General features: G+C 36.2%; 1 long non-coding RNA gene across 1 annotated transcript; it reads right to left on the reverse strand.

Annotated features, from left to right (window-relative positions):
• Positions 1 to 1,360: 1,360 nt before the first annotated feature.
• LOC308661392 lies at positions 1,361 to 9,518 on the reverse strand. Its single transcript, XR_014024943.1, has 4 exons — positions 9,392 to 9,518; positions 5,823 to 6,164; positions 3,703 to 3,809; positions 1,361 to 2,906 (listed from the first exon to the last, which is right to left on the reverse strand). It is a non-coding gene; the product is annotated as an uncharacterized lncRNA (long non-coding RNA).
• Positions 9,519 to 18,631: the final 9,113 nt, after the last annotated feature.

Below are 18,631 nucleotides of genomic sequence, written 5' to 3' on the forward strand. Positions count from 1 at the left end.
CTCTCCAAATATCTTGCAACCATTTTCCCCTAATAAAAAGTGATTTGTTATTTAATTTTAGATGCAATTTTGTGCAGATTTTTCTCTCATATATGATTCTTTTATACAAAATTTTGCAGATTTGGAGAGGTAGGACTTTCAAAGGATTAACTAAATGTACAGATTCCCAAATAAGAAAGAAATTCTCACATCCCGATTTGACAAATGTATTTAGTATACAGATATATGGAAAAGCAAATGATGGAATACAAACAATACTGCACAGCCAAGATATCTCGAAATCTTTATTGCATGCTTTGTGCTCTCTCTTGCTCTCTCTCTCTCTTTCTCATAAAATAACCCCATATATTTAACTTCTAAATTTGGTTTAAAATCTTAAAAAGTAACATATACTGTAATACTATAGAAGAATAAACATTTAGCGCTGCAATTCTATTTTTTTTTAATTTGCTTTATATACAAGAATACAAGGCAGCCTACATAGGACTCCCTCCTATTCCCCTCATTGCATCAGTCACTTTGTTTTAAGGAGTTGTTTGTCTGAAGTTACCAGGTGAGGTTCTATGGCTGAGGATGAATGATAATTTGGTTCTTCAGAGTGCTAATCCAACATCTTCACCGCTACACCACACTGTTTCTTTTGTAGGTATTGAAATCATGAAGTTACACCTCTTAAAACATTTATGCAATACTCTAAATGTACCAAAAAAGATAAAACATTTTTGACATCTTCCCTTCTAAATAGTTTCTAATATTCCATAATGTAGTGGTGGCGAACCTATGCCATGCATGCCAGAGGGGGCACTCAGAGCCCTCTCTGTGGGCACGTGCGCCATTGCCCCAGCCCTGTGTTCTGAACCAGCCTGCTACCAGCCTTGCAATAAGGCAAACCCCTGTTCAAACAGTAGAGACTGGAGAGCGTCTAAGGCTGGAAAGCGTCTGCCAAGATTTATTACACAAACAACAGAACAAGAAACAAAACACTGGAACTTGAATCCTCAAACGGAAGGGTTGCTTTCAGCAACCAGCCCTTCCCCAAACACTCCTTTTATTTAGAGTTCAGGGCGTGGTCTCCCTGTGCCTCCTCCCGAGGAGTCCCACAGCCTTTCTCTGCTTGGTCCTGCTCGACTGCCTCCTGCGTCGGGCGTCCTTGAACAGGGCCAGCTGTGGGTCATCATCCTCCGCACTATCGGGCTCACGCAGCTGAGAAGAGGGCCACGGCTGGGGGCTCTGCGAAGCCTCCAAGCCGTCATCAGCCAGTTCGTCTTCCACACCCTCCTCCTCCCCCTCATCTGAGTCATCCGAGACATCTGAGCCGGCTGCCGGACCCACAGGCTGGCCCTGAGTCACAACACCCTGCCTCCCCCTCTGGCCCCCTCACCAGCAGCCCCCAGGCACGGCCCACACAGAGCAGCACAGCCAAGGACATGGCAGCCAGGCAGCAGGGACAAGACTCTGCCCTCGCACCCCATTGCGCGCAGATGATGCTGTGGGGAGCAGGTGGAGTGTGTGGCCTCCATCGCCACCTGGGAGATCTTCTGAGGCAGGCTGTGGAGGCTGTGGGTGGCCCTGTGGGTGGGCGGGGCAGGGGCAGGAGTAGAATGGGGGTGGGTGGGGCAGTTTTGGGGCACTCGGTCCCTGAAAGGTTCGCCATCACTGCTAATGTCTTCTGCAATTGCACCTTTAATAAGCATGGAGGCAGGACTCAGCAGGAAAAATATATTTTAAAAAGTGCAATACATTTTCCATTTGTATTCCTCTCTGTTGAATTGTTATTAACTACTTTCAATAACAGCATTTATTAAAAATCCTTACTATTTATGCAAACATTGTTTCAAAAGGCCTACGTATACTGTACGACTCGCGTTAAGCACATCAGCTATAAAGTTAAGCCACATTCATCTTAAGATAGGCAAGGACATATATAAAACTAGTAAGAATTTAAGCCATCCAAAGCACGTAACCTGCCCTTTTCAGGTTTTCAACTGAATGTGTGAAGGGGAAGTGGACCTGGCTTGAATGATAGCATATTTCTCTGGATCCAGAAGGATAGAATGATGGCATTGGAAGAGATCTTGGAGGTCTTCTAGCCCAACTCCTTCTCCAGCCTTTTCTTCTTCAGGCTAAACAAGTTCCAAGTTTTTGTATGATTTAGATTCCAAGCCCCTTACCATATTTGTTGTTCTTCTCTGCATGCTTTCCAGTTCCTTAGCAACCTTTCTGTACAGTTGTGACCAGAACTGGACACAGTATTCCAGGTGGTCTGACCAGTGCAGCATAAAGCAGTACTATCACTTCCTGTGATCTTTTTGGTATACATCTATTGATGCAGCCCCAAACTGCATTGGCTCAGCTTCTTTTGGTAACTGTAGCATGCCGTCAATTCTTGCTTAATCTGTGGTCTAGCAAGATTCCCTGATGCTTCTTGCAAGCATTCCAGGACTTCTAATAAGCCAGAGTGTCTAACTGTACTGAGGGCTATTCTCCCATTCAAGTGAATGCAAATTTGGCTCTTTTCAGACCTCCAGCAAAATGTGTGGAAGTCAGAGGGGGTGGAATTAGTAGCTATCATTCTTGATGCAGTTTGAGCCCTTCACACATTCAATGAGGCTACCTGAATGGAGTTTTTGAACATTAGCTTTCAAATTTTAAACACTACTATTAGTTCACATATGTGAGATGCAAACTGATGCTCAAAGTATACACTTTTTGATCACTTCTTTAAAAAAATAATGAAACAATTATGAATTTGTTGGAATTTCAACAATATTTTGTTGTTCAGTGTATTACATAGCATATTGATTCATTTTATTTTCATTGTTCTGGCACCTCAGGCTGTATGTCATATCTTCATAGATGAAATTTTGCCTTTTCTTTGCGTGTCCTTGTTGGAAGCACTTCTTGATCTATTTAAAAAGACAATTAAGATGCATATACACAAGTTACCTAATGGTTCCTTATGCTATGTGTAGATCTGTTGGACCAGTTAATATAAACAAGATATGAAAAATAAATCCAACAACTGATAACAATTTTTTTAAAAAAATGATAATAGCATAAAACAATAATCAACATATAGGAACTGTAAAATAGGCTTTTACTAAACATTACACTTGGACTGAGTAATTTTCTGCAGAAGAAAGGACATAGTTGTACATTTTGAAGATAACAATGACAACTACCTATCAGCAAATATTAACGTATTGAATCACAAGGTTTTTCTTCTAAGCTTGCACTTATGTGATAATGATTGTATTTGGGTCCATTCAAATCATTGCACTGATATAGAATAACTAGAATAAAGAAAACTCCAGATCTTTAAATTAGAAATTCTTTTGCATTATAAATATCTAGTGCTATACTACAAGTCATTCTATACTATAGAATGGATCCCACTTGAAAAAAAGGTGTCCACAAAAGAGGCCTAAAACAAGATGGATCGATGACATCAGCAAGTATTGGGGGTCCAATTGACAAATAAATACTCAGGCCCCTTTCGGCTGGAAACATGCAGAAGAGGCCTTTATCCTGCAGTCAATAGACAATGGCTAAAATGATGATGATCCTACAATTATACAGGAAAAGAGTTATTTGACATTATCTTGGGACATTTCTTGACTGAGGTACATAATTTTTAGGAAAGAAAGAATGGAAGTTGATGGAACTTAGTTAATATAATATCTTGATATTAGCCATACTTACATCTGCATGATAGATGATATATGATCCAAGCATAAAAACCAAGAGCATTAACACAGAAATAAAAATATACAGCATCCAGGGAGATTCAAAATTCTTCTCTGAAGGTGCTATAGTAAAGAAAATGGGACATGCAGTTTACCATAGAGCTTTACACCAGCTTTCCCAGCCTTCAAATGTAAAGGAATAATACAGACAGTCCTTGACTTAAGACCACAATTGAGCTCAAAAGTTCTGTCACTAAGTGAGACATTTGTTAAGTGATTTTTGCTCCATTTTATGACTTTTCTTGCCACAATTGTTAAGTGAATCACAGCAGTTGTTAAGTTAGTAACACATTTGTTAAGTGAATCTGGCTTCTCCATTAACTTTGTTTGTCAGAAGGTCCCAAAAGGGGACCACATGACCCTGGGACACTGCAGCTATCATAAATATGAGTTAAATAAATATGAGTCAGTTGCCAAGTATCTGAATTTTGATAATGTGACCATTGGGATGCTGGAACAGTCAAAAGTGTGAAAAACTGTCATAAGTCACTTTTTTAAAGTGCTGTTATAACTTCAAAAGGGACGTGGTGGCTCAGTGGGTTAGGACGCTGAGCTTGTCGATCAGATGGTCAGCAGTTTGGTGGGTCGAATCCCGAGTGCCGTGTAACAGAGTGAGCGCCTGTTACTCGTCCAAGCTTCTGCCAACCTAGCAGCTTGAAAGCACGTAAAAATGCAAGTAGAAAAATAGGGACCACTACGGTGGGAAGGTAACAGCGCTCCGTGCGCCTTTGGCGTCTAGTCATGCCGGCCACATGACCACGGAGACATCCTCAGACAAGCGCTGGCTCTTCCGCTTTGAAACAGAGATGAGCACCGGCCCCTAGAGTTGGAAACGACTAGCACGCATGTGCGGGGGAACCTTTACCTTTATAACTTCAAATGGTCACTAAATGAATTGTTGTAAGTTGAGAACTACCTGTGTTGCTTCCGACATGTTAACTGAAAACCCTGGGATTTGTATTCCCAGTTTATCTGGAATCTTTAAGAAAGTGCTTTAAGAAGGCTGCTTTAACAGACCTCAGCCTTCCATCACTGAATATCCTCCTGATTTGCGGACTTCAACTCCCACAGTTCACTAAAATTATTAATATAGAACATCTCAGATATGTACATTTAATTGTTTTAAGAGATTATCATCTATTATGTATTTTTTATTTATTCTGCAGAAGGGAATAATGTGATGGGTATTGTACTGTATGCATGAAAGCATGTACAGTATACTGTATGTGTGCGTGTGTGTGTATGTATGCAGAGTGATTTCCTTCTATATCCTGTAAACTCCTTAAGTCCAATTAGATTGAAGCAATGTATCAACTTTATAAATGAACAAATCAATCAATATGTTGACTTTCAAAGATAATTTCTGAATTATGACTGAGTTGTAGACTTCAAGCTGAATTAGAAGTTTCTAAACAAGGTTGGAACACTGCTATCATGTCACCACTTGTCCTTCTCTTCATTAAACTAAACATACCCAGTTCCAGCAACCGTTCCTTAAATTAAGCAGTTATCTGAAACAAGGTCTGAATTGAATTTTATTGTTTTAAGATTCTATGTTTTTCCAGTTTAAAATTCAGTTCATCCATTGTCTTTTCAGTTTGCAATTATTTTAAAAAAGTTTCCTTATTTATGTACTTCCTCAAATATGTACTTCTGAAGTATATACAGTACATGTTAAATATATACCACATGCATAATTAATGTATATGTTTGCTCAGTGTATATTATTTGCTTCTCATCCATCTCAGTACAATGTATTTTATATATTATACTATACTTTCATTTTGTAGGTATTTGATCTGAATGAACACATTTTGTATTAGTCTACAATCAAATGTGAAGATGCTGAAATGACAAGTTGTCACTTTCCCCAAACCCAATGACGTTAGGCTTGTTACTTTTTAAAAAAAAGATATTACCTTAAATTGTAACAAAACACTCCACATTTTCATTTAACAGACTTTTAAGACAACATGGTTAATAGAGGTCAAGATGTCTAGATAATACCAAATTAGGAAAAATGGTTAATGATTTATAATTGAAAATCAAACTGCTATTCACACCACTTTTTCTTACCTTTTACTACCAAAAGAAACTTCACTGGGCTATTCTTTGGCTTAAGCCCAGTGTCTGTGGTCAAGTGTGCTGTACACATATATCCATCACTGTCATTTTCCTTCAGTTGCTTCAGTGTAATTGTGGCTGTATTGTTCACCTCAAAATACTCAGTGCGATTTTTATATGCAGCATCTTCTCTCTTGTTTTTACCATGATAGGTAATATAAAGCACATCTGTGGGCTTTCCAAGAGTTCGTTTAAGATACAGACCTTCAATCGTATGCATAAATTCACAGGTGAGATTGACGCTTTGCCCTTCTTCAGCAATAAGAACCATCAATTCCTGACTGACCATTTTATCTGGAAAGAAAAAGATCTCCTGAAGTGATGGTGAATATTATTTATGTACTTGCCCATATTGATGTCAATAGATCTTAAGTGTTACCGTGTGCACCAGTTCCTATTCCAATTCTATTTAAATATACAAAACCCTGAAGATGAAGCCTCATTATAAAATCCCTTCAGTTGTATTTCGATGTTGACTCTGAGGAGAAACCCACATTTTTTTCCAGGCATTCAGCACTCACAATGCAAGTTCCAGTTAGTCCTTCACACTAGAAACAGCCCAGCTACTGAGCATTATCACAATTTTGTACCTTTGTCTGCGTTTCCTGCTGGATACCATCTGCTATAAATTCTCCTGAAAGATGGTAGACACAATAAGCAAGCTTATTTTAATTTGCCATTTCCTGTCATTTAGCTTTTTATTGCTGACGCTACATCACAGAATGAGAGCTTCTGTGTTTTGCAAAGGAAAAAAGATGCATATGAATTGTGAAACTGCTTTAAAAGCAATGGCTATCATTTTCAAGGTGCATTCGTTTGTTGAAGCATGCTTCAGCTGCCATATACCACATCCAGTGTTGTCAGTTAAGTATTTGAATGTTTTTTCCCCCTACGTCTGGGTTCTTTTCTACTGTTCTACATCTAAATACTAAACAGTTATAAGAGATCTTTTTATTTCAATGGTATTCAAACTTAACAAATTATCACTTCAACCAATGACATTGTACAGGTAGTCATCGATTTACAACACTTCACTTACTGGCCAAAGTTACAATAGCACTGAAAAAAGTGACTTATGACCATTTTTCACATGTATGACTGCTGCAGCATCCCCGTGGTCCCTTGATTTACATGTGGATGCTTGACAACTGACTCAACAGTTGCAGAGTCTCGGGGGTCATGTGATCCCCTTTTGCAACCTTCTGACAAGCAACCAAGCAAGGTCAATGGGAAAACCAGGTTCACCACAGTTGCTACTAATTTAACAACTGTAGTGATTCACTTAACAAATATGGCAAGAAAAGTCGTAAAATGGGACAAAACATGCTTAAGAAATTTCTCACTTAGCAACATAAATTTTGGGCTCAATTGTGGTCATACGTCGAAGACTACCTGTATTGGTTTTTAAAAATGACATAATTGCCCATTCTCTTTGAACCTGTGAGGATGTCTATCAAGCTGTTGTTCTGAATGACCAAAGAAACGTCTGTGCCGTGCTATTCTATGTTCCGCTATGCTGTTCTTGCTTGATTAACCTGTATAAGTCAGCTACTATTTTTATTTCATGTTTGATTCCCTTAATGCAGGCATTTAATTCTTTTTTAATTTTTGTATTGTTGTTTTTATTGTTGTAAGCCGCCCTGAGTCCTTCGGGAGATAGGGCGGCATATAAGTCCCAAAAATAAATAAATAAATAAATAAATAAATAAATAAATAAATAAATAAATGTCAAACTCATGACATCACGTGACGTTGCGTGATGTATCATAACTTTTTCTCCATTGCCAGCAATGGGGTGGGCGTGGTTTCAGTATGATGCATCTGGCCCACAGGCTGGTAGTTTAACATTCCTGTCTTAATGCATTATTTCATTAACTGAGGTTAATGAAATAAATAAATTTATTCATCTCTTGTATGTTGGAATTCTATGCAATAAGTATTTCCAGCAGCGTTTTTCTCACCATGTACATGTATGTATCTGAAGCAGACTGTGTTGTTTCTCTGTGTCATAAAATATATGCAAGTATATTCAATTTTTTTGGTCATATTTATGTAGTGCATATTGGAGGTGGTGATCCTTTGAAATCTGTATGCAACAAAATTTCATTTTAATGTATGACAATTAGTGCACATTTAAAATGACAATAAAATTATTCTATTCTATATTCTTGAAGTGCATTTTAGGAGCCATTTCAATGAATAAATACAGTATCACTTTAAGAAATAGTCTTTAGCATCCCAAAGATCTCAAAACATAACTTTTACATTTTAAAGACACATTTTATGAATGTTTAAAAGTAATGTCTGCTGGAGTTATTATAGAGCAGAAATTCTGACAGAAAAAACTGTAACTCCCTAACATACATGTTTGAATATCTATACCAAATTCCTCTGATTTGTGACATGCTTCAGCATAGGGACCAGAGCTGTGCAGATATCCATATTTCAAGGGGAGAAGGTGACTTGGAGAATATGTTGCCATTAAACACATTTTCCCCTTAGGATTGATTGGCAAGAGTTGGTCAAACTCATTAGTTGTGGCTTATTTGAGGAGCTACCAACAGGTATAAAGTATGCATACCATCTCGATTTTTTCTCCTTGGAGTCTCCAATTTTAACAGTTTAATCTGAGAAAGTTAGTATAATTTGCTTTCCAAGATCAATAATAAAGATGAAACATGAAGTAATAAAAAAATACAAGGCAAGTTAATGAAACAATTTAATAACGCAAGAAAGGTAACAATTCATAAAAATTTTGCAGAAATTGGTCAGTATCCAAAAAAGAAATTTCAGTGGGATACTGGCAATGAAAGAGTCTTGTGACACTATGAAAATTACTAGCATAATTGTATTCATTACTTTTATATACATTTGGAAAGTAAGGTTCTCACATTTTAATAACACAACTATTTAGAATTTATATGTGTAAGTTAATTTCTAGTAATATTACCAGACATTTTTCAATCAAACCTGCATATCCTACTTTGTATCCCACACTCAGACATGCATATTTATGTTTTTTTTCAAACAATTTCTGCTTTTACACACTCAACTTCTCTACTTTACATGAGCATTGCCAAGACTATACAGATGCCATGACAGCTATGGAGTACCAACACAGCTGTAAAACAAAAATAATCCTTAACACCTGATTATTGGGCAGATGAAATGGAATCTCTTGATAGAAGTTATGAAACCCAGTTGCTAGACTGGGTTTCCTTGTTATTTACTCATCCTGAAAAAATACAAAACAGACTTCTACAAGTCATACTGAGATATAAAGAAAGCATATAGATTTTAAGATGAATGATATAAATATTCTGAGTGTTCAGATTATTCAAAGAAAACCAATAGGCTAAACTCAGATCTGATTTCTTCCCCTGCAGTCAGCCAAAACAGTGTCTTTCTTTATACCATAAATAAATCAAGATCCATGCAAATAGTCTTTTTGAACTTAGTCTATATCATTAATTCTCAGTGAGACTTAAAAATCAGTAAAACAACTTTTAGATATCGTCTACCTTTTGGTTCTGCATTTCCAGGAGAGTGCAGCAAGAGAAAATACGCAGAAAGGACCCAGAGCATTTTGCAACAGCTGTTCTTTCTACCTGAAAGAAACTATTCTTTACCCGCAGAGCAAAAATTAACTTCCCACTTATGTGATCATGTGATTTTCAATCAAATGAGTGCTTCACTGAGTGTAAACCATATATATATGTACAGTCAAAATCTAACTGTGCGTAGCTACAAATTAAACCCCATTTCTGAGAAGATACAAATAACATGTATTCAGCCTTAGTCCTTGTTATTAATAATCACAAAAATCTTCATACTGGTCCATCATAAGCAAAGTTTACTTTACTCCATCTCCATACTGAAATGAAGTATTGAAGTGTTTCTAAGATAGGTTGGAAGAGGTCTAAACTAAAAACAATCTTTATTCATTTATTTGTGTCTAGGAGATCTTTCTGAATTCTCCATTTATTTTTTACCAACAACTTGTCTGTTAGAAGAGGAGATTTCCCTTAAAAATCTTGAACTTGAATGTTTATTTAGGTTTACTCCTAACTAGACAAGGATGGGAATGCACTGTTAACCATAACTGGCATATAGACTTCATCAAATGAACCTTACATTTTTAAAAACTCTTGTTGCTTTAGAAGCATACATACCCATCAAGCTGTTCCTTTCCAGGATAAGAAATGTTACATACAATACAGAAAAAAATGTGAAAATCATATGTCCACTCAGTTAACAGCGTAAGAAATTTAGTCAACTTCAATTTTGTCAATTTGCCACAGTTTACTACAACTCTTTGAAGTTTCTATCCTTGCAAATTATCTTTGCTTTCATCACACTCCTCTATACACATATCATTTAAATTTCACAACTTTTTCTCTTGGAGGATCCATTAATGCCAGCCAATCAAAATTTTGTGAGTCTTCTTCATTAACTCATTCTTCTTTCATACAGTAATCACTCCTTCATTCCCTATATATAATTAAAGCATCTCAACATTTTTTGTACTAGTAATTCATTATTTTTATATTCAACTACATTCCTTCAGCACACACATATTTTTTACTCAATCTGTTCTTCTTTTATGACACACACACTTATTAAATATCAGGTTCCCATAGTGCACGGGTATCAAACTCGCCATGTCATGTGATGTGTTGTGACATATCATGACTTTTTTTTTTGCATTGCTGAAGCTGGGTTGGGTGTGGCCTCTGCATGATGCAACAGCCCATGGGCCGGCAGTTTGACACCCCTGCATAGTGTAAGTGTATCCTGGCATATTTAACAAAATGAAAGAAGGATGTGCTTACTGAAAGTTATATTTTATCTTCTTTCAACCATTATGGCTCACAACAAAGGCATTCATACAAAACATTCCCTCCTTCTAGTTTGTTCCTTTTGTCATAGGCTTTTTCTAAATTAAAAATATATAAAATATAAAATAAGTTTTCTCATGTTTATTAGGTTGTCAGTGGCCTTCATAAGATCATCAATTTTATTGGTACATCTATCTGGTAGGGAACTGCACTGCACTTTCCAAATTTTGCTTATTACCTCATATTCTTTTGATCACAATTTTCAGAATTCTGTCAAACACCTTTCCAGGTATAGAGCAGTGTTTTTCAACCTTTTTTGGGCAAAGGCACACTTGTTTCATGAAAAAAATCACGAGGCACTCCACCATTAGAAAATGTTAAAAAATTTAACTGTTAATGGTTCCTGAAAATTTTACCGTTAATGGTTCCTGAAACCATAAAAGAAAATAATTCTTCTCACCAGTAATTTTCGAGCACTTCTGGGAGTTGAAGTCCATGAGTCATAAAAGAGCCAAGGTTGCCTACCCCTGCTTTAAGGCCAAGCAGAGGGAAGTTAAGAGAGGTTCCTTTTCGTTATAAACAGAAATACTGTATCTTCCCAAACAGCCCTGAGAACAAGGAAGCCCTAGTTTGCTAGCTAATCATTTTTTTTTAAAAAAAACATCTAATGTAATCATTTATCATTATTATGGCGGCCTAAAGCTTTATTAGCGCTTGCGGGCGCTAATGTTATCCCGAAGCCCATCCGCCTTTCTCGGCCAGAAAAAAGTCGGCCTGGGGAAACGGAGACCATCTCCCCCTTTCCCCCCCCACTACTTTCTCCCACCCTTTTCTTCAGCGCTGAATGGGAAAGGAGGTCGATGACGTCTTCCGCCACCAGGGAAGGATTTGAACGGAGTTCGGAGAAGCCTCGAACGATCCCACCGCCTCGCCCGATCCGTCGCGGCCGTCCTCCAGGAGGCGTTGTGGTAGTGAGCAATGGCGCCCCCCCTCCCCTTTTCTCCCCGGGAGCTCGAGAGAGAGTTGGGCAGAGAGGAAGGTGGCTGCAAGGCGAGAGATGCAAAGAACTTTTTTTTTTTGCTTCCAGCGAGTTGCGGGCACCTGGCCCCGCCGTCCGCCGGACTTGTAACTTGAGCCTGCAAAACTGACTGGAGCGCGGCACTGCGAGGCGAGAGGGAGCTGAAAGCCGCCTGAGGACGACGATGAAGCAGCAGCAGCTGCAACTGCAACTGCCAGCCTCGCCGCCTCCGAAGCACTACGGTGCGGGCTGTCCGGAGCCCCGGCCTCATGTGGCCCCGGCTTCTTCGGGCGGACATTTTTTTAAAAAATCTTTCGAATTTTTCCCACGGCACACCAGGCAACATCTTGCGGCACACTAGTGTGCCGCGGAACAGTGGTTGAAAAACACTGGTATAGAGGTCAAGCTAATCCAAAGTAATTTTTGCATTCATGCTTGCTTCATTTCTTTCAGTGTAGGGGAACAAATAATACCATTCTTCTAATCATCAGGCCAAGGTGAAGACTTTGTGTACAAGTACATTGTTAAATAAGTCATATGGTGTTGTCATATTCAGACCACATCTGTGTTTAAAACATTATAAATTTTAAAAATAAAATTTTAAAAATAATTTTGGGGGATTTTTTATTGATTTTTGGAAGCATCCTAGGATTACTATGTGAGCTAGATGACCATAGAAGTTCTTAAAAATAAATAAACAAATTCCAGCTTATGCCATCTACTCTACAGCCTTATCATTGTATATATCTGGACCCACCCCAATTCACATCTTAAGAAATAAGGACTCTTGGAGCCAAGTTGTCAAAAAGAAATTTTTTACTAAGAATAAGATTGGTTGTGGAGATATGAGACAGGATCTGGTCTTGAGTCACATTTCAAATCTATATAAGCATTCCTGGTTCAAACCACTCCCCTTAAAACTCCATTTGGTTAGGATCCCATCAATTTGGTTGTCAGGTCCTTCCGTGGGAAGAAAGGAACTTCGTGCATTCCTTTGTTGATTGCCATCTTCCTACCCCAACAGACAGATCACTTCCCTGCCGCTTTGTTTCCCCAGATCAAATGTTCTTTGAAAGCAGCTACAGATAGACTGAATAAACAATCCCCCCCTCCTTCTACCAGTATGGCAGAATCCCGGTAGGCACAGTATTTTAACCATACATTTATGAATGTGATATCAATGGATTCTGACAGTACAACAGTTGCGATTTCACTTTCATCCATTTGCTTCAGTTTGAGATATCGGTCCATATTTTTGTTTAAAATAATTTTTCTGGCATTCACTTTTTTTGTTACAATTTTGTTTATTTGTGTATCAAGCAAACATTAAGCCAATAGCGGTTTACATCACATTGTGAGGAGGAAATAAGGTTGTCCCGTTACATATAAGAAAGCAACCACAAAGAAAGCAAAAATTATTGCATATAACAAGTAATAAAGTTCAATTAATAGCTCTTTTTGACATCCAATTGTACCATTGACTCCAAGACAAATAATAATCTGTGTCCCCTCATCCCTTTAACATCATAGTGAGCCAATCTGATTCCTCACAGTTCATTATTTTCTGAATTACTATTTTGGTCAGGTGGGCTAACATCCATCTTCCAATCTTCTGGCATTCACTTTTTAATTCCATGAGTTTTCATGGAGGCCCTCCTCATCAAAAACAATTTATTTCCCTAAAAATCACTTATTTTCTGGGCCACTTTTGATGTTATTGTCTCCTGCTTTCTGACTGCATTGTTTGAAACTGCCTTTTCCCTCTCAATGCATATTTCACAATATCTTTCTCATCCTAATTTATATCTTACATTATTATTATTAAATATGTCACACATTCAGAACATCTAATCATCCTTGTATCCAAGATCATTTCTTCTTGCACCAACTTGGGCCACATGTTGCTACATAATAAAGTTTTAAATAACCAACAGTATTCAGTGTCTCTATATCAGACATGTTGAACTCACAATGTCACGTGACATCGTACAATGTATCGGGACGTTTTTGCCATTGCCAGCAATGGGGTAGGCACAGCTTCGGTGTGACGTGTCCGGCCCGCAGGCTGGCAGTTTGACATCCTGCTCTATATCAAGAGTGCTCAGTATGACAGACTGTCAAGCTACCAAATCTGGACTGCAAACGTCCAGACATAAATATATATATATATATATTTGTAAGAGTTTTTATTGGTTTTTTTCCCATACACTCAGTAATAATTTTTCAACCAATGTGCTGTCTGAGTTTATATTCGCTAATACATATTTAATTTCTAATCCTTTATCCTTTCCTCTAGCCATAAATAAAATAAGTCCTAAGTTTGACAATATTCTGTTTCTTCTTTTTCTTTCAGTCTCATAGTCAGTCTATCCATCTCTGCGCATTCTAGTATTTTTAAAATTATTTCTTTATCTGATGGTATTCATTTTTCCAATATTGTGCAAATATAATTCTTGCCACTGTTGTGACATGCAAAATCCAATATAAGCTTTGTTTGTTAGTCTTTTCTGGCATTATACCTAATAAAAAAAGTTCAGTTTTAAAATCTACATGTCCTCCCAACATCTTTTCTAGCCAGGTATGTATCTTTTCCCAATAACTCTTTATTTTGTCACATGTCCGCCAAACATGGTAATAAGTGCCTGACTTATGTTTACATTTCCAACATCTATCAGACATATTTTTAAACATTTTTGCTAGTCTTGCTGGTGGCAAGTGCCATCTATAGAACATTTTATATAACTTTTCTTTGTAGTAAGTTGCCATTGTCAGTTTGTAATTTCTTTCTCATGGATTTTGCCATTTTTCTAATTCTATATTATATCCAAAGTTTTTTTGCCCATCATATCATTGTTTCTTTAACTTTTTCACTTTCCATTTTCAAAGTTAATAGAAAATTATACATTTTCTTAGTTTCTCATCTGAAGTTAACAATATCTTATCAAACACAGTTTGTTCCTTATAAAATCCATACAGTTTAACATTTTTATTGTATATTGCTTGCATTTGTAAATGTGCCCACCATGATAGATTGATACCCTGATTTTCCATTTCTTGTTTAGATTTTAAATTCCTTTCAGAGTTTAGAATATCTTTATATGTCCATATTTTTTCAAAGTTACTAAATCTGGGTGTACAAATGCTTCCATTGTTGACAACCACCCTGGAATTTTCAAATATATTTTACATTTTGTTTTTTCCCATGTTGTTAGTAATGCATTTCTTATATAATGATTTTGGAAATATTTATGGACTTTATTTTTCCCATACCATAAAAGAGCATGCCACCCCAATTGTAAATTATGCCCCTCCAAATATAACAGCCTTTTATTTCTAAGAGTTATCCATTCTTTTACCCATGTTTACCCTTGCTTGATAATATAAAATCCACTCTGGTAGAACAAGACCTCCATTTTCTTTGTCATCTTGTAACATTTTCATCTTAATTCTAGCTTTCTTTCCTTGCCAAATAAATTTCAAGACATAAAAATAATTTTACTGTCCTCTAGTGGTGTCTCATTTTTTGCAGCCTATACCTGATATACCTAATATATGTATACCAAACTGAAAGGATCTACTCAGAAAACTGGTGCCACTTTTACATAATAAAATAATTCAATGGGATTATAAATCGTGAACTTTATCAGATCATAGTCCAGTATGGTTGGAATTGGATAAGGAGAGGAAAGATAGGAGGTCTTGGAGATTAAATGAAAATTTGTTTAGATATCAAGAAAATGTGGATGAATGTAAACAACAGATGAAAGAATTTTTAAATATAAATATGCATAAGGGTACTCCTATTGAAATGGTTTGGGATGCAAGTAAAGCCTATATGAGAGGAGTGTTAATATATTTGAATAATAAATATAGACGTAGATTGGAATACAAGTGTAAAGAGTTAGAGGAGGAAATCAAGAGGAAAGAGAAGGCTCTAATTTTGAACCCATCTGATAAGAGGGTGAAGGAAGCAATTACTTTGTTAAGAGGTCAGTTTAATATGTTGATGGCAGATCAAGTGGCAACTAACCTACGGTATGTTAAACACAATACTTTTTGTAATGCTAACAAGCCGGGTAGGTGCCTAGCTTATTTGTTAAGGGAAAAACAAAGGTCACATAACATAGATAAGATAAAATACAAGGGAAAAGAGGTGTTTCAGCAAAATTATATTAAAAAGGCTTTTGTTGAATTTTATTCTGTTATATGCTGGGGATAGATTTCAAGGTTTAGATATAGATAGATATTTACAAGAAGTGAATATCCCTGTACTTACACAAGAGCAAAGGGAAGGGATGAATCAATTGATAAATGCTGAAGAAATTATTTTAGCAATTAAACAATTAAAAGTGGGTAAAGCACCAGGAACAGATGGTTTGACTGCCATTTATTATAAAAATTTAGAGTTAGAAATGGTGGAACCTCTAAAAGAATTATTTAGAACAATTCAATCTGGAGGAGAAGTGCCTCCATCGTGGAAAACAGCTTTTATATCGTTGATTCCAAAGGAAGATCACGATCTTACCCAAACCAAAAATTACAGACCAGTATCGCTTTTGAATACTGATTATAAGATATTTGCTAAAATTTTAGCAAATAGATTAATGAAGGTTATGCAGCAAATGATTCATAGTGACCAAACAGGATTTATAAGTGGAAGACAAATGAAAAATAATGTGAGACATATTGTAGATTTATTGGAATTTTTGGAGAGAAATAACCAGGTCTCTGCAGCGCTGATCTTTTTGGATGCTGAAAAGGCCTTTGATCAATTGAATTGGCATTTTTTACTTAAAGTATTAGAGAAGATGGAGTTTGGGGATAAGTTTTTACAACCTATTAGAGCAATATATCAGAAGCAAACAGCTCAAATAATAATTAATGGTAGTTTGACAGAAGCATGTAATATTGAAAAGGGTACAAGACAGGGGTGCCCGTTGTCACCTTTGTTGTTTGTTCTAACACTGGAAATATTATTGATTAAGATACGTGATTCAAATAAAATTAAGGGAATTAACATAAGAGATCAAGATTATAGATTGAGAGCGTTTGCGGATGACTTGGTTATTACATTAAGTCAACTGATTCAGTCGGTTGTAGACCTGATGGAGATAATATTGTTATGTGGAAAAGTTTCTGGATTTAAGATAAATACGCAAAAAACTAAAATATTGTCTAAAATATGACTACAGAAAAAAGGTAGTCCTAGAAAAATTAACAGGATTTGAAATAGTTAAAAAGATTAAATATTTGGGGGTATATCTTTCAGCTTCAAATGTGAAATTATATAAAAATAATTATGAATTGTTAAGGTTAAAAATACAAAAAGAGTTAGATAGTTGAAAAAAATTACAATTGTCTTTATTGGGAAGAATTGCAGCAGTGAAAATGAATGTTTTACCAGTTTTTATTTTTGTTTCAAATGATACCTATACTCAAAAAAGATTCAAATTTTGAAGAATGGCAGAAAGGTATTAATAAATTTGTTTGGGCAGGGAAAAGACCAAGAGTAAAATTTAAGATAATGCAAGATGTACGTGAAAGAGGTGGTCTTAAAATGCCCAATTTTAAACTATATTATGAGGCTGCTGCTTTATCATCAATTAGTGATTGGTTTAATCTAACACAAGGGAGATTATTGAATATTGAGGGATGTGATTTATTATTTGGCTGGCATGCATATTTATTGTATGATAAGAAGGCGGATAATATCTTTAAGACACATATATTAAGGTATGCCCTGTTGCGAGTCTGGGAAAAATATCGATATAAGCTAAATTATAAAATACCAATTTGGGCAATACCTAAACATGCAATAGAAAATATAAGTGTGGGATTTAAACATGATGTGACTACATATAAAGAAATTCTTAGAATGGAAAGGAATGTATGGCAATTAAAGCCATCTAATATTTTAAAAGAAGAAAAAATAGTGCAGACTTGGTTTCAGTATGGGCAGTTACAAGCTAGATGGAAGGAAGATCAGAAAGTCGGTATTTTGACAATTGATGAAAATTTGGTTAAACAAATAAGAGACCAAAGTTCAGCGCATATAAGGAAGATATATAATGCATTGATAGAAATAGATTCAGAAATGGAACTTGTTAAAGATTGCATGATAAAATGGGCCCAGAATTTTCAGGAGCCCATAACGATGGATATCTGGGAAAAGATATGGGTCAGAAATGTGAAATTTACACAGGCACAAAATTTAAGAGAGAATTTTTATAAAATGTTTTATAGATGGCATTTAGATCCTAAAAAATTAGCATGTATGTATCCAAATTATCAGCCTAAATGTTGGAGGTGTGGTTGTGATGATGCAACCTATTATCATATATGGTGGACTTGTAAAAAAGTTAAAGCTTTTTGGATTAAAATTTGGTGGAACATGCAGAAGATATTTAAGAAAAAGATAAGGTTTTCTCCACAGTTATTTCTGTTGGGTATTATTAAAGATTGTACTGTTGTAGATACTAAATTGATGTTGAATTTAATTATGGCAGCAAGACTCTTGGTAGCGCAATATTGGAAGAAGGAGGAACTGCCTACTATAGAAGAGTGGACTTTAAAAGTTTCAAACCTGGCGGAAATGGCAAAGATTTCAGCATATTTGAAAGAACAATCGCAACAGAGATATATTTTGGAATGGAGAAGATGGATCGATTATATTCAGAATAAATATGGGACTAGAAAGTTTCATTTAGCATATGAATAAGTATTAGTATTATATGATGTATTATTAATTAGTTATTATTATTCAGTTATTTAGTTATGTTAAGAGGAGTTAAAGTGCGATAGAATTTAAAGTGTCTTTTTTAGTTAGTTAGCATATTTTAGCTTAAGTTGGTTAAAGTTAATACTCTGTATTCAGCTCTGGGAAGTCGGGGGGGGGAGGGGGAGGG

The sequence above is a fragment of the Vipera berus genome, assembly GCF_964194415.1.
Source record: "Vipera berus genome assembly, chromosome: 2".
Lineage (NCBI taxonomy): Eukaryota > Metazoa > Chordata > Lepidosauria > Squamata > Viperidae > Vipera > Vipera berus.